The sequence below is a fragment of the Camelus bactrianus genome, chromosome 3 (genome assembly GCF_048773025.1).
Source record: "Camelus bactrianus isolate YW-2024 breed Bactrian camel chromosome 3, ASM4877302v1, whole genome shotgun sequence".
Classification (NCBI taxonomy): domain Eukaryota; kingdom Metazoa; phylum Chordata; class Mammalia; order Artiodactyla; family Camelidae; genus Camelus; species Camelus bactrianus.
The window spans coordinates 79466081-79482720 of record NC_133541.1 but is presented as its reverse complement, the minus strand read 5'-3'; the positions used below and the strand labels follow the sequence as shown (position 1 = coordinate 79482720).

Sequence of the window (16640 nt, the reverse complement as noted above, 5' to 3'; positions counted from 1 at the left end):
CTTAAACACAGGGCTTCTGCTCTGCAGGACTTCAGAAGACATCATGCACACAGCCCACAATCAGTGCCTCCTGGAGTTGTACAAAGATGCAGTCCTGTTAGACTCTACTTTCTTTGTTATATTATTTTTATATTCCTGATTAGGATATTGGGGAATTATGAGATCTAATGACTCATTCAAGAGTATGAAATATGAAATGTAGCTCTTGATACATACATTTTTATTTCCATTTTGTCATACCTCTTCTTTAAAAAAAAATCAACTCCTTTCTTTGATGTTAAATGAGCTGCTTAAATCATGTGCGTAAGCAAACAAACAAACAAACTCCTTACAAATGTGGTCTAAAACAGATTTAATATACTCCTAGTTAAACTTATCAATGTAATTATATTTAGAGACACATTTATACCTATAAATCTGAATCCAAATATGTGAAACAAATTAAAGTACAAGGATTTAGGAACAAAAAAACATCAAAGAAATTTCATGACAAATCCAAACACCAACAGTTACTCTATTAGAATGTTTGTTACTGATATTTCTTAGCTGGACTTTGTTGTTTTCTTTTTCTTTCCTTTTAACATATTGAAACAGGAAGCAAGTAGGGCTAGAGATGTAACTAGTTTCGTGGTTGTTCCTTTTTCTCCCTTCCTGCCCTCATCTAACTCATTCAGCATCATAGTCCTAACTCTGGTATTGGAAGTTCCTTCTTCAACTCCCTCTTGCCTTCCCTATTTGCCTGCTATGGCTTAGGACTCAAAAAAGGCTGTTTACAGGAGAAAAAAATGTTCATATTGGTTTTTTTGAGGGTTCAGAATGATACCATGTTGCTGTAACATTACGCAGCTTGTGTTACTTTCTAAATGGCACCAACAACCTCTTCTACTATGAAAACACTTGAAATATTTTCTCTTTATATATATGTATAATGCACTTTTTATTATTTTTAAACCACAATTAATTTGTAAATAGGTTAATCAAATTCAGTATTAGCAAAAATTTCCTATATATCTACAACTATAGAAAAATAGGCAAATTCCAGTTAGGGTGGACTAGTTTGTTTCAGACCAACTCTCCCATTGAAAACAACTAGAAAATCTGAAGAAAAAAAAGTAATTAGCTCTTTGAAGGCATCACAGAGTGACCAAAGCAGTAAAGGCTTAGGAATCCAAGACCCTGGAGAGACGGGAAGTATGGAATAATGAGCCCAACATTTGTTGTTACTTTTCCCTGAAGTACTACTCATAAATTTACAGTAGATTTGAGAGACTGGGAAGGTGGAGAGAAGTAGAGACTGAGGGAAAATTTGAAAATGAGAAGCTGAGTAGAGCTTTTGGGACAAAAACTAGAGGTCAGGGCCTGCAAAAGAGGAAAGACCTTGGCAAATACCCCAGACCATCAGTCGGGACCCCTGAAAGGCTACATGCTAGAAGTAAGGCTGAAAGAAAACAGACCAGTTCTTACAAAGACCGAATCTCACCTTCATATCTGTTTCCTATCGGACTGGATTAAGGTGATCTGGCTTTCCTCTGACTGCCTGCCAAAATCTAAAGCAAATACTCTCTGTAGGAACATAAAATCATTCAGAGCCTCAAATTTACTCTACCTAGACATTGTCCGCCATGAAATAATAATGATAATATTTAAAAATGCCAAGCACACCAGGCAACAATATCAAACAGTCAAAATCAACAGAAAAAACAGATACTGTAGTTAGGAGTATTTTAAGATACTTGCCATTAGTGTGCTCAAAAAATAGATGACAAGATGAACATCAACAGAGAACTGGAATCTATAAAAAATAATGAAGTAAAAATTATAAAACTGAAAACCACATATGTTCATATATATATCTGTCTATCCACTACTCAATCCAGCTCTGTTCCCTGATAATTGTAATTAACCTAAATTCTGACTTCAATTAAAACCTTCTTGTATATTTACCTTTTATTTTTCTCTCATATACATTTTCCTTAAGGAAGGAAAATGTCTAATTGTTAAAATAGTATGCTACAAATAGCTCAATAAAAGCATTATACATACCATATACTTTCCAAATGTATTACATTACTTGATTAATAATCAGACACATACAAAATTATTCATTAACTAGGATTGTTTATAATTCCATTATTATTGAAAAGTACATATTTACCAGAGCTGAGCTCTCTTTATAAGAGTATAGTCTAATCTGTCAATCACAGGCAAAGTTTTTGGGTTTCAAAATATCACTTAATTCTTATTATTTTACATTTTCTAGGAGGAGTCTGGAGTAATTCAATATATTCTCTGAGTAAAAAAATCTCAGGTTCTTACTTAATTTAATAAAATCATTATTTTATGAAGACAGATGACAAATAAGAGTCTAATCAATTAGTTTCTTATTAGATGTTTCCTAGTTACAAATGCATTTTAAAGTATTTTATGAGTTTATTTTTAGGGTGGCATATATTTATACACATTAAAAATATGTATAAACATTTAATTTTTAAAATTAGTTAACAGATTCATAAACACTCATTTTCCAGAAATTCTGAGGGGCCAGAGGTAGGAGTGGCAATTAGGGAAAAAGGGAAAAGAAATAATATTTATTAAGATCTAAGCCCTCTAAAGCAGGTATTATTTTTCCCATTACACAAAGAGGTTCAGAGAAGTTGAGTAATATGATCATGGAAACAAACCTAGTAAATGGCAGCCCTGGAATGCAAACAGAGTTCTATTTGATTTCAAAACCTATATTCTTTCAAATACACTGTGCTTTCTATCTATAGAAATAGATAAATGAGTGGGCAGATTTATGTTAAAATTGATGAGGATATAATCCTGCTAGGAGTTTAATAGGATTTTTATTTTACATTCCAAATTTGAGTGTGGCCAGAAAGTTTATCAAAGTTGGAGCTCATATTTCAAAAGTGTATAGAATTCTATCTATAATTTTTATATCTACTATTTCAACTCTTCTCTAGGTAAGTTTAGCACACAGTGTTCCAGTTAGGTAGCCTTGAGTACGTAGGTGCATAGGATATACGTTTTTTAAAATTAATTCTATGAAATCGAAAAGGATTAAGATATAGGTCTTTATATAAAGTACTACGAACAGTTCAATAAATGCATTACATTTATTATTTTGTTACATTTTTGTTGTGCTTGAGTAATTTATAATCAGAAAAGAAATATAAGATTTCTCATTAACTGTGTTTCCTATCTAGTCAGAGTTGAAGACAATGATGTATTACAGCTAAGAGATTTGTATATTTATTATAAAATTATCATGCAGACTCTAATTTCCCTTTGCATTAAACTACTTCAATATTCTATTACTATACATACTTATGAATAGTCATGTTAGATCATTTGGCATTTAATGGAAAAAAATTAAGCCCAGAGCTTCTCTATATTCTTGCAAGAGACCCAGCCAGCAATGCTCATACTGAAGAAAGATGCTTATTTGTTTTTCCCTCTAGTCCTTAGTTGCAAATGGACTGGTGAGTATTTGGGTTGTAAGATCAGAGCAGGGCCACAGCTGCAAGATTCAATCTCATTATTTCCATATCTCCCTATGCTTTTTCCACTTCAACTTCATAATTGCAGTGATTTTTTTATTCTATTTGTGTTTAATATCTATCTCCCCTTCTAGAATATACCAAAGAGCAGGTAATATGTGATTGGTACACTAAAGACAAGCAGAATTCTTGGTTACAAACAACAGAGGACACTTTAGTTTGTTGAAACAGAAGGGATTTTTTTGGTAGCTTAAAAATCTCCAGGACGTCTCCTGAATCAGATTTGGATACTACCTAGTCAGGAACAATGAAGGCAGGAAAAATGTCTAACTCATACCATAAACTCTTATAATAAACCACTGAGACTGCAGCCTGAAATTTAGCACTGAGCATGCTAATGTGAACACCACAACTTCTACCACATCTATTCCAAAAGAACCAGCTTCCAACTTCACTGTGCATATCAGAAGATCTATTCTCCCTCTAAGGCCACAGACTCAAGTTTCTCATTTTCCTTTTCAAGTCTTCTTCAGGGCCATCTGATTGGTGGTAACTAGGTCACATGTGTAATTGCAAGAGAGTATGCAAATATAATTGTTAGCTTTTCAATTTTTTTAGTGGAAGACGGTAAGTTGGAAGAAGGTTGAAATGCGTATTGAATGACTGCGTGTACAAAATACGTTATAATACTCAGTTAGTATTTGTTGGATTTCCTTCATTGTAACTAGGATTTATTTTCCTGTTTGAAGATGTACTCTCATGTACCACAGTAAAAACAGAAAATGGATATATTCTTGAAAGTCAGTTATAATTGCTTATTAGTAGAAATTTTTCCCATGCTCAGTGGGAAAATGTTATGATTGACTGGTGATGTCTTTCTTATAAACTGAAGGACCATTATTGCTCTAAATATATGTTTGATAAAACTTCACTAGTGGAAAAATAGGCACTATTGAACAGTATTTATCAATGTAGGAGATGTGCATTTTTGGTTTGCTTCCTACATATACTCGTACTTCAGTGTCAGGGAACCTTGAAGTTCAATGTGTTACATAAGAAGGATTGTTATGGAATGCCAAAATTTTTCTTAATGCCACTTCAATCATTTTTTAGCATGAAAATAAGGGTCACTGGCATAGTCAAAGAATTTTTTTACAAAATGGCCACTCAATGCCTAAGACAGTGAGAAACCAGGCTACTCCTCCAAGGTAACAAGATCTTCCATTTACTATGTTTTTGCAGAAAATGGTCAAGTCAAATTGTTCTTCAGGTTGAATAAATACTGTGCATCCTCGGGAGAGTGCCCAAGAAGTATGCTTTCTACCAAGTGCACAAGAAGTATGTTTTCCAAACATCTTCAGAAAATATTTCAAATTGTGCTTCCATAGATCTCTTTTGTATTAATAGGTAATTTGACACAAACATCTCTATTTTCTTTGGGTATTTTTTTAGGCAATAGGTGAAGAGAAAGGTTGCATGAAGGGTTGGGGGTGCTGCATTTGGTAACATGTAAGAGTAACATAGAAAAAAATGTAGTATATGTATGACCTGTGTCTCTTTAAGAAAGACCATACACAAACATTCATTGTCTAAAACAATGTTCACCTGCTGTCCCTTGAATGACTTCAGCTTAATTTCACACTTAATAACCTTAAATATTAGAATGCTTAATTACAGCAGTTACTGCTGTTGCTTTGGAAATGAAAAATAGATATCTAATATAATGTCATTAATACTATACTTGATGGATTGGTGTTATTATTTATAATAATTCAGACTCTTGGACCCTCATCTGATTTTTTAACGTGATAAAACGAAATACTTACTGCTTCAGGGAAATAATTTGGTGCATCATAAAGATATAAATGTTTCAACAAATATTGAGTAAGTGTCTACTATATGCCAAGGGCTACAGTAGGTAGTGGGGCTACCATAATCAATAAGACAAGTTCCCTCAAGCAGGTCACAGTGTGGTGGACAACACAGACATAGCACACTAACATGGCATCATATTCAATGTGCATCTATTCAACGTGTGCTATGGAAGCACAGCCTGCCAGTTACAGAGCCATTTAGAGGGAGGGGCAGGAGCTGAGCCTAGTAGTTTTCCAAGCAGAGAGAGGCAAGGTCATTCCAGGCAAGGAAATAAAGGCAAACCAGCATGAAAGAGCATGGTGTATTTGGGGGAAACATATAATTCCGTGTGGCTAGAACATTGGGTACATGTTGGGGAGACACAAGAGATGAAGTTGCAAAGCAGATTGTTCAGCTTGTGAAGAATGTTAAATGTCATACAAAAGATTTTAAACTTTATTATTTTACAGTGGGAGCCCAAAGAAGGGCTTTCAAGCAGTGCTCTAACATAATTAGATTTGTGTTTCATAAACAGAACTCTGGCAGCCACAAGGAGGAGGAATTGGCAGGGGAAGAGTCTGGAGTCAGGGAAACTACCTAAGACTTTATTTCAGAAGACCAGTGAGAGAAGATTATCTTGAACCTGTTCTTCCAGGATAGTCTGACACCCACTGGCTCCTAAAGACAATGTTTCTTGATACTTCTGGCATCTTCTCAATATATCATGTTCCCTTCCATTTTTCAACATTTGATTCCAGATTCTGCCTGCTTATATCCATTCTTTCTCTTCTAAGCTCAGTTCCCCCATTAAATTGCTTACTTTACAATAGATGAGCTCAGAAAGCAAATACCTAATACGTATCAGGTGTCTGACCCTGTGAGTCCATACTTTGCCTGAATTTGGCTCCTAGGCTAAGGGCTAGCATCCCATTCATCCTGACATTCTTCTGTGTTAGAGGACAGAGGACCTGGATGTTGAAAAGCTACTGAATTTGTTCAACCCATTTCTGACCCTTTAAACTCAGTAACTCACTCACATACTATGCCCTAAACAAACTCTCGTGGGAAACCATAGATGAGTTTTTTTTTTTTTAATGTCAACTTCTTTTATTTTTTTGAATTTTTTTAAGCTTGTGTTTTTTTGGGGGGGGGGTGCTAGGTAATCCACTTACTTGTAATGGAGGTACTAGAGATTGAACCCATGACCTCATGCATGCTGAGCATGCACTCTAGCACTGAGATATACCTCCTCTCCTCCAACCACAGAGGAGTTATTGACTACAATATGAGTATTTACTGTCCTGGATTGGGTTTACAATGCTGATGAAGCTGACTCATTAGAGGATGAAAAACTTACCGAAAGTAATTAAGATACATTCTCATGATCAGCCCTGCCTCCCTGGAAAATTCTCCTAGATCACGTGTTAAAACCAACTGAAAATTTTAAGAGATGTTATCATGACATAGGATCAGGAAATGGCCCAGATTAAGGTGAATTCCTTTAAAAAAAAAAAAAAGTGCTACTTAAGGAATCAAGTCCAGTCAGGCAAAAGATACAAATCTCACAGCCAGAGCTGGAGAACAATGTGACTGTCACTGCTGAGTCAAGAGGTAGCCAAAGCAGAAAGGGATGGTATCAGCCCTGAGGATCTCATCTTCTGACACAGAGCATTAAGTGAGCTCAAAATTTAGGAAATTCATTTGATGGAATCATGATTTCTCACCACAACACGCTAACCTGAAAGTGAATGCAAAGACATGCTTACTGGCACAGAGCCACTCTCTCCCTCCATGTCCCTGGATTCCTCCAGCCCAAACTACTTTACGAGAAAGTATAATAAGGGGTGTGGCTGAGGTCTTTTTGTCTCCGATGACTAGATATACCCGTTTGAGTATGGGAATTTTAGGGAGGAGAAAGACTCAAATTTTTATGGCTCTGTTGGATAAAGGTGCCCAATTCACCATTCTACCAGTTCCATGAGGGGTGGGGACATCAGAATTCCACTAATAAGTACTGGTAGGGCCCACAGTGGGAAAGACAAGCTAATGTGACTTTTATGGGTGGGCCCCTTTAGAGAAACTCAATGTACTGTTGCTTCTACAACTGAAACTATAAAAAGAACTAATATATTATATGCTTGTACTTTCTTGTTCCACAAATGCCAGAAAGAATTCTGATTAGGAAAAGCTGCATGTCAAGAAGTGTTAGTGAAACATATAAATCGCTTTCCAGCCATTTCTCTAGCCTATCCCTAGTAGGGCTCAGCAACCTTAATGGCCCCTTAGACCTACAAGTTTCTGTCTCTGATGAGTTGGCTCATTGATGCCTCTGGCAAACGGTGCCTTCATCTGGAAGCCTCCACTGAGAGCCACCCCTATGGTTCTGGACTCATCACTTCCCTGACAAGACTACTGGGTACATCCCTTTTGAAAAGCAGCTATTAGCTTGCTACTGGGCTCTTGTTGACACTGAACATCTGACCCATGAAGACCTTGTAATTCTCTAGACTGATAATTACAATTTGGGGTGGATCAACTCAGACTCAGCAGCTAACAAGATGTGAAGCGCACATCAAGCCTCATTTGTCAAATGGAAATGGTACATTCGAGAACAGAGCCAGCCCAGCCCAAGTAGGATCTTGGCTCAACATGAAGAAATGGCAGCTATCCTCCTGGGGGAAACTTTATTCCCCACTACACTGCCTAAAGAAAAGCCATGAGTTCAATGAGATGAGATCAACACACACAGGTTCCCCTAAATGACTGGTTCACCAGTGGCTCAGCTAAGCTAAAACCAAATGGCGTCCAAGTACTACTGAGGTATTTCAACCTCAATGCCATCAATGCAGCCAAAAGTGGACTCAGTTGCTATTCTCAGTGGAAAGAACTCAAGGCTGTTCTTTGTCCAATATTCCCTTTGATGAACCTTGTTTCGTTTCTGTTGACTCTTAGGGTGTTACCAACGGCCTAGCAATTTGGTCAGCCCCTCTTTGGGGCCCCGAACACTGGAAATAAATTACAGCTGCTGATTCAACCATCTGGGTCACTCATGTAGAAACCCCCAGAGACAGCTTGTTCTTCTATGAGACCAACTGTTATCAAGCTGCTGATAAGCCTGCACTACCCAGATTGCTACGATTCCTGTCTAGATCCATGTTTCACCAGATATGGAAACATACCCATCATTTTAGACTGGGCAAAAAGCAAAGACACTTTTCTAATACCATATTTGTGTCTCCTGTTAAAAGCTGACCTGTCTAAAGGAGGCAAGAATATACAATGGAATAAAGACAGTCTCTTCAGCAAATGGTGTTGGGAAAACTGGACAGCAGCATGTAAAGCAATGAAGCTAGAACACTCCCTTACACCATACACAAAGACAAACTCAAAATGGATCAAAGACTTAAACATAAGACAAGATACAATAAACCTCCTACAAGAAAATATAGGCAAAACATTATCTGACATACATGTCAAAAATGATCTCCTAGGACAGTCAACCCAAGCCATAGAAATAAAAGCAAGAATAAACAAATGAGACCTAATTAAACTTACAAGCTTCTGCACAGCAAAGGAAACCATAAGTAAAACAGAAAGACAATCTACGGAATGGGAGAAAATTTTTGCAAATGAAACCAACAAAGGCTTGATCTCCAGAATATATAAGCAGCTCATATGACTTAATAAGAAAAAAACAAGCAACCCAATCCAAAATGGGCCAAAGACCTAAACAAGCAATTCTCCAAGGAAGAAATACAAATGATCAATAGGCACATGAAAAAATGCTCAATATCAGAAATTATCAGAGAAATGCAAATCAAAACTACAATGAGGTATCACCTCACACCAGTCAGAATGGCCGTCATTCAAAAATCCACAAATGACAAATGCTGGAGAGGCTGTGGAGAAAGGGGAACTCTCCTACACTGCTGGTGGGAATGCAGTTTGGTACAGCCACTGTGGAAAACAGTGTGGAGATTCCTCAAAAGACTAGGAATAGACTTACCATATGACCCAGGAATCCTGCTCCTGGGCATCTATCCAGAAGGAACCCTACTTCAAAATGACACCTGCACCCCAATGTTCATAGCAGCACTAGTTACAATAGCCAAGCCATGGAAACAGCCTAAATGTCCCTCAACAGATGACTGGATAAAGAAGATGTGGTATATTTATACAATGGAATACTATTCAGCCATAAAAACCGACAACATAACGCCATTTGCAGCAACACAGATGTTTCCGGAGAATGTCATTCTAAGTAAAGTAAGCCAGAAAGAGAAAGAAAAATACCATATGAGATCACTCACATGTGGAATCTAAAAAACAAAAAAAAACCCCAAAAACATAAATACAAAACAGAAACAGACTCATAGACATAGTATACAAACTTGTAGTTGCCAAGGGGGTGGGGGGTGGGAAGGGACAGACTGGGGTTTCAAAATGTAGAATAGATAAACAAGATTATACTGTATAGCACAGGGAAAAATATACAAGATCTTATGGTAGCTCACATTATATATATATATATGAAATATATATGTTCATGTATAGCTGAAAAATTGTGCTCTACCCTGAAATTTGACATGACATTGTAAAATGACTATAACTCAATAAAAAATGTTAAAAAAAAATGCTGACCTGTCTGGTGAGAGGAGGGTATAGCTCAGTGGTAGAGCGCATGATTAGCATGCATGAGGTCATTGGTTCGATCCCCTGTGCTTCCATTAAATAAATAATAAAAATAAATAAACCTAATTACCTCCAACAACAACAACAACAAAGCTGACCTATCTGTCGCAAGGTGAAGGAGACCACACTGTGTGCATGTGGAATCCACCTACTCCTGGTAGACTGACTAAACTGGATCTTTTATTCCTTCTTGGGGCTACTGGTAGTTCCTCTCCGCTACTGCAACTTTCACAGAATTCTGTGTTCCTCTTCCAGTCCCATCAGCTGACTCTGGTCATGCCATTGTAGGCCTTAAAATTAATTTGTGTCATGTTTTTGTTTTTTAGAGTCTGAAAATGCATGACTTTTATTGCAAAAACCACTCAACAGTGGGCTAGTTGTCAAAGTATTCGATGGACTTTTCACTCTCCCTACCAGCCACAGACACCCTATATTGTGCACTGTTGGAATGACCTTCTCAAAGAATCACTCCAAAGTATTTCTGATTCTAGCTGTCTCACCTCCTGGTCTCTAATGTGGGAGTTTGCTCATTAAATGTGGCTCTCCCCAAAAAAGAACCATCTTTCCTCAGACACTTCCTGGGTAATAATCAGGAAATATGCACCTGTGTTTTGATTTTTTTGTTGCACATCTGTTTTGAAAACTTGAGATTCCATCCTGATCATTCCTGGATGTGGTACTTCTTTCCTCTAATGGCAACCTCAAGCCAACCTTGTTAGTACATCTACCTGGTGGCAGCCAGATCAACAGGAACATAGAGGGTTCAAACTTAATTCTGGCCCTACCATCTGGTTCTTTTGTGGGTTTGACACGGTCCTAGGATGTTGGCCACTCGGTTAGGTACAGTGTTTGCCGAGTGACCCATGCAAGCCAAAGTGGACATAAACAATCTCTGTAAGTTTTAACTCTTTACCCTCTTGTATTGAAATCTTCTAGACAAAAGGTACAAGGGTGAGGAGGAGATAACTTTAAACAAGGTAAAGTTCCAGACACTGGAGTGGGACATGCCAATTTTGTGGCAGTGTAACTCTGGCTCTAGGGGAAGGAACACATCAGACCTCGGTAGGTATAGGAGAAGGAGGGACATTACTGATCTTTGTCTTTCAGAACCACCTGGAGCCTTCCTCAGGAAGGAAAATGCCCCAGTGAGTTTCCCTGACTGTTGCAATACTTCAAATTTACCTGACTGCTGGATCTGCCATTCCCTACCAGATGGTTCTGGACTCAATTTCGTTACCATTTCCCTTAACCTTACTGAGGAATCTCAGAAATAGCAGGAAAAGGCCCCACCTTCTGTGTTTTCTATGCAAAACACCTGCCAGCATCTCTGGATCTCTCTACCACACTTATTCCCATAGCTGATACTCAGTCATTCCATGGGTTGGACAAATGCCACCTAGATGGTTCCATGAACAAATAGGTAAAGTTGAACTCCCCCAGCCAGGTCCTCCAAAAACAAGGATTAGACCCAATTACTGTAAGTAAACTTGGAACCTTGGGCTGGCTATGAGAACACACTGGCTTTGAAGCACTGTCAGCCTGTGCCCTTGACTGAAGTAGGTCCCACTCACTGGGCCCCAAGGATTATAAACAACAGTTATTTACTCAGGACTGTACTTCTTTGTGGAAGCCAGGAGTCAACTTGCCTTCCTCCTTAAAACACAGTGTTTTGCACTTAGAGATGGTCTTAAGAGACTTGAAAGTATTTTTTTAAATACCACCTGTAGATCACATAGCCCTCAGGCTACTGCAAAGACCTCCCCAAAACAAGGCTACTTTCAGTTCCTCAGGGAAAATTCTCAGAGGGAGAAATGACATGCTATTTATGGGCACCCTCAAGACAGTTTTCCCTACAACAGGAATCTTTTAATTACAGAACACAATACACATTTTCCCCCGACTTTAGCTGCACTGACCAATGACACACTTTAGTTCTGGAAAGCATTTAGGTCAGTCTCAATTCATAGGCCAGAGTTAGTCTCGATGACAGAATTGTCCTAGACTTCCTTCCTCCTTGCAGGTCAAGATGGAATCTGTCCAGTCACTAATATATCTCACTGTACCTGGATTAATGCCTCAGGCCAAGCAATTTAAGGAGAAAACACTTGACTTTCTACAGTAGACACTGATGGTTTATGGGATTTGTTTAGTTGGGTAGGTCTGAGACTCTGGGTGCAGAATTAGAATAAGAACTGCAGATGGACTCATCCTATTGCCTGAAGTCGTGATGAGAGTGTCCTTAACTAAATGCTGTGTAAGACTATGCCACAGATTCAGTTCCAGCCTCTGTTGGTCAGATTAGTCAGAGTGGCTGATGGAGTGGCATACTCATGGGAAAATTCACCATAAGCCGAAGCAGTCTAGAAATGAATAGGTGGGTATTAGTGGGAGACAATATTCTGTAGGTCTGTTTTGTTTTTGCATGTTTTGTGAGAAGAGGTACTGACAATCTTTGCTTCAGATTATCTTTTCAAGGATATTTTTATGTTTGTACAGCAGACAGCCTTGGAGATAGAGATGGAGCCTCCCTCTAGAGCAAAGGGCAGTCAGCCGTACTGCTTATTATAAAATATTCAAATTCCCTAGGCTCCAGGTTCCTCTCCTATCAACACCACGAGTGTCAATGTCACCCAGCCTTCTCTGTGTTGCTCTGTAGGAATTGAGGTTAAGGAAATTGGGGAAAATGCTGATATACTGGCTACTGCTCTTGCCAGGAATAATAAAGTCCTTTGATCCTAACTTCAGAGTTTCATGTCTTCCTTCAGCATCCATGAAGCTAACTTGTAAGATTATAAGTATGATAAAACTTCAGACCCTTCACAGCTCTTAACAGCTATCCAATGGCAACTTGGCATTTCATCATCAAATATTATGGCTCTTATTAATTCTGTCATTAATTTCCAAGGTCTTTCCAAAATAGAATCATGCATTTTGCATTTGAAGAACCAAGATGTGAACTAGTTATTTTCAAACTAAAATATTTTCAGTATCAGGAAGTGTCAACACCAGGTCAGGTCATAGACCCATGTAAGGAAATGACAAATTCAGAAATGTCTGGAAGCCTACCCAAGCTGTCAAACTATCGTATAGTACCATAATATATTCCAGCTGTTGCGGTCAATCTCTTTTTCTCTCCATGCACTTTTTCTACTTATGCATATAATTAGCATAATGAAGTTGGAAAGGTATTGGGTGGAATATCAGGAAACCTGAGATCAAATACCAGTTTTGCCAATCACTGGCCATAATACCTTAAACAGGTTTCCTCCTACTACTCTGGACCTCAGATTCTTCATCTTTAAAATGTGAATTAGGGTGAGCAAAATGAATGGGTTTCGTTAGATGATTTTTAAGTTTTTTTTTCCCAATTCCTATTTTCAATGAATGGCAGAAAGAACTTATGGCCAAGAAGGGTAATTATGAGGTTTTTTAAAATTCCCTTTCCTGTTTGCTTTAGCAGAAGGTTCAGACATTGGAATAAAGATTTCCACAACCATCGACTTGTCCTAGCCCTTGTGAGCAAGATCTGTTTTAACCCTCCTTGAATTAGGGTTTACATTCCAAGGAGGCAACTTCTGTGAAATGAAATGTAAGAGAGGAATATTCCTTGCACAGAAGGTCTTTTCATTTGCTGCCCTCACCACACACAGCCATCTTTCCTTTGGCCAGCATATTACACAAACAGGAAAGTTAGTTGATTTCCTATTCAATACATGACACAACCTTGCCAAGGTCATGGTGCCCTTGCCAGTGCTGGCTACAGAAGGAACACTCATTGGCTTGAACTATCATAGGATTTTTCCCAGACACAGTGCAGCAGCTATAGATGAGATGGTCAGTCTCAATGGTTCATTCATTAATTTGTCTTATCAATTAAAGCCTTAGGACCTACTACAGCCAGCCACTAGCAATACCCATGTTATTAATAAGACCATGTAACTGCCCACAAGGATCCCACGATCACTTGGGGGAGGCAGATGACAAATAGATAATTATAGCACATCCGAAGCTGGTGAAATTATAGAAGGGAGCAATGACCAGCTCATCTGTGGGAGTCTTAGAAGACTTTTTACAGGAGGGAATGCTTGAGTTCATTGGAGGCAAAGAATGAGAAGATATTCAAGCAAAAGGGCATATAAAAAGCAAAAAGACAGGTGAACCAAGATAGAGGGTCATTTATTTCAGTATGGTTGGAACATAGCTTTAGGGCTACAAGTAACAGCAGGTGAAAACCAAAAGACAGGTAAGAGCATTTGGGGGCAAGACGGTGAGAGGGTTTTAAAATATTTAAAACACTTGGGCCTGTTTATATGCTGAAAAGAAGGAGCTAATGAAAAGGGAAGGACAGAGAAGGAGAGATCACTGCTGAATCAAGATCTTAGGGAAATTAGGAGATCAGATCGTTTCTAGATGGAAGGTGAGCAAAAAGGCTAGTCTGAGATTGAACATGGATCCCTTCTTCCTTTTAAAAAGACAAAGAGAAAACAGATGCAAAGGAAAGGAAAGTTTGAAGCGAAGTGTGGAAAGCCAAGAGTTTCAGCATCCTGGCCCTAGGAGCTGGAGAAAAGATAAGGCTCCTGCAGTCTGGGTGGTCAGCAATTCATATACTTATTCATTCAGCCATTCCTTCCTTCAGAAGTATTTGCCGAGTATAGAGATACAACGTTGAACTAGATGGTGATTCTCCTTCCAAAGAATTTACAATCTAGTTCAGATTTAAAAAGCACAAACCTTGGTAGGTAGAACGTTCTTAGTATATGTTTATAGAATGAATAATGAATAAAATAATAAGTCGCACAAAAAAGGCAGAGATGAAGTATAATTAGAATAGAAGGAGAAAGGACTATTTTCTCAGTTTGTGTGGGCCCTGAAGAAGGGGTGGATCCGAATATACAGAGACTGGGAGGGGGTGGGAAAGGTCAATCTATGCAAAAAGAACACATGAGCAAAATTCTGGAGGTAAGAAAGGGTAGGCGCTAAGGCAAGGAATAGCAAATCTCTCCCAAGAAATGTGCAGTAAAATAAAATCTAGAAAAAATAATACAAGTCTTTTTTTCCTTAAGTTTCCTTTGGCCCCCTACACCAGAATTAATGGTATTTATTGCCTTGGGTAGGAGACAAAACACTTCAAAGAGAAGCCAGCATTAAAGTAGAAATATGTGGTGACGAATAGAAAAGCAGTCCCTTGAAACTTTCAGAGCCCCAGAGGAGGGAAAGAGAGCATTCTGAATTTTCTAATACCCCAGATATGGTTGGCAGTGGTTGTGAATGGATCACTAGATCTAGAAATTCCTAGCAGCTGGGACAAGCACACAGAGTGGTCTGCAAAGACCTCGTGACCAAAGAGCAGAGAGAACATGTACGTTTTAGTTGAGGATGCTACTGAAAAAGGGCATCCTGTGTTTTTATTTGGAAAATCTGGCATCCCACATGTGAATAAGACACCTTCTTTTAGGTGCTAAGACAGCACAAAACACTATCACCACCCTAACCCTCAAGTCTATACCACCTTTGGGGAAAAGGGAAGGATTGAGAGGAAGATGAGAGACTTAAATTTGATTAAAGTTTAATCCAACTAGGCCTAAGAAAAGTCCAGAAGGGACTAAATTTAATTAGATTAGTAAGATTCAGTTAACTGACATCAGTGGAAATTTGGGTTGCTTACAGGGGAATGAAAGTCCATTTTTTTAATCCCTAAGTTTATGACTGTAAAATTCAGATACCATTACAAGTAAATAAAGAAAAGTTATAACTCTAAGCACAAGATCTTAGTTTCTAAACATACTTCCTAATAAAAGCCCTCTTGTAGAAATGACTGATTCAAGATCTGAGCAGGAAGGTACAAGGTGAAAGCAAGAAAGCTTCCCAGGATTGATGAGGCTGTGTCAAAAGGCAGTGGAACCACATTGAAGGGCCTCCCATGGTTCAAATGGAAAAATTCAAGCATCAGAAAGAATAATGATGGAATCTGATTGAAAGATACTCTGTGTTTGAAGAAAATCCATGAGCTTATAATGATATTCAAAAGAAAGAAGCCGCCAAAAAGTAATTTATCATCATTTATGGCATTCATTAAACCAATTTCTGACTTTGAAAACTGGCAATTAAAGGAAAGACGCAAGAATTTATCCCATCTTTCCAATAAGTATTCATAGCAACCAAATGGTCTGAGTTAAACAGGAAACCTCTATGCTACAGATTAATAATAATTAATTATGTATAAGGGATGACAAAACTGGACATTAGCTATTATGCAACCTCTGGTGTATTTAAGCAAGAATTATCAATGGCTATTGAAATCATTAGGTAAATTATTGATGAGAAACTGGATGTTCTTAAATAGGCAAAGTAACAGCATGAGGATTACTTTCTGATCACAAAGAGAAAACCATGATTTTGCCATGGAAGAATCAAAGAGTCATCCCCTCAATCCTGTGACCAAACTCTAAATCACTAGGAGTATACAAGATAATACTTTCTACTGCCATATGAAATATCATTACAATGCAATTGTGCTGGGAAAGTTTAAATTTAATATAATTAAATCTTTAGGTTCTAATTTCTAGGTTACAGAAAATACAGAGGCTAGAG

General features: G+C 38.0%; 1 long non-coding RNA gene across 1 annotated transcript in view; it reads right to left on the bottom strand.

Annotated features, from left to right (window-relative positions):
• Positions 1-295: 295 nt before the first annotated feature.
• Positions 296-16640, bottom strand: part of LOC141575272 (uncharacterized) — a 244394-nt gene continuing 228049 nt past the window's right edge. Inside the window, exon 4 of the long non-coding RNA XR_012502739.1 lies at positions 296-1792. This is a non-coding gene — a long non-coding RNA (uncharacterized LOC141575272). The remainder of the gene's footprint in view (positions 1793-16640) is intronic.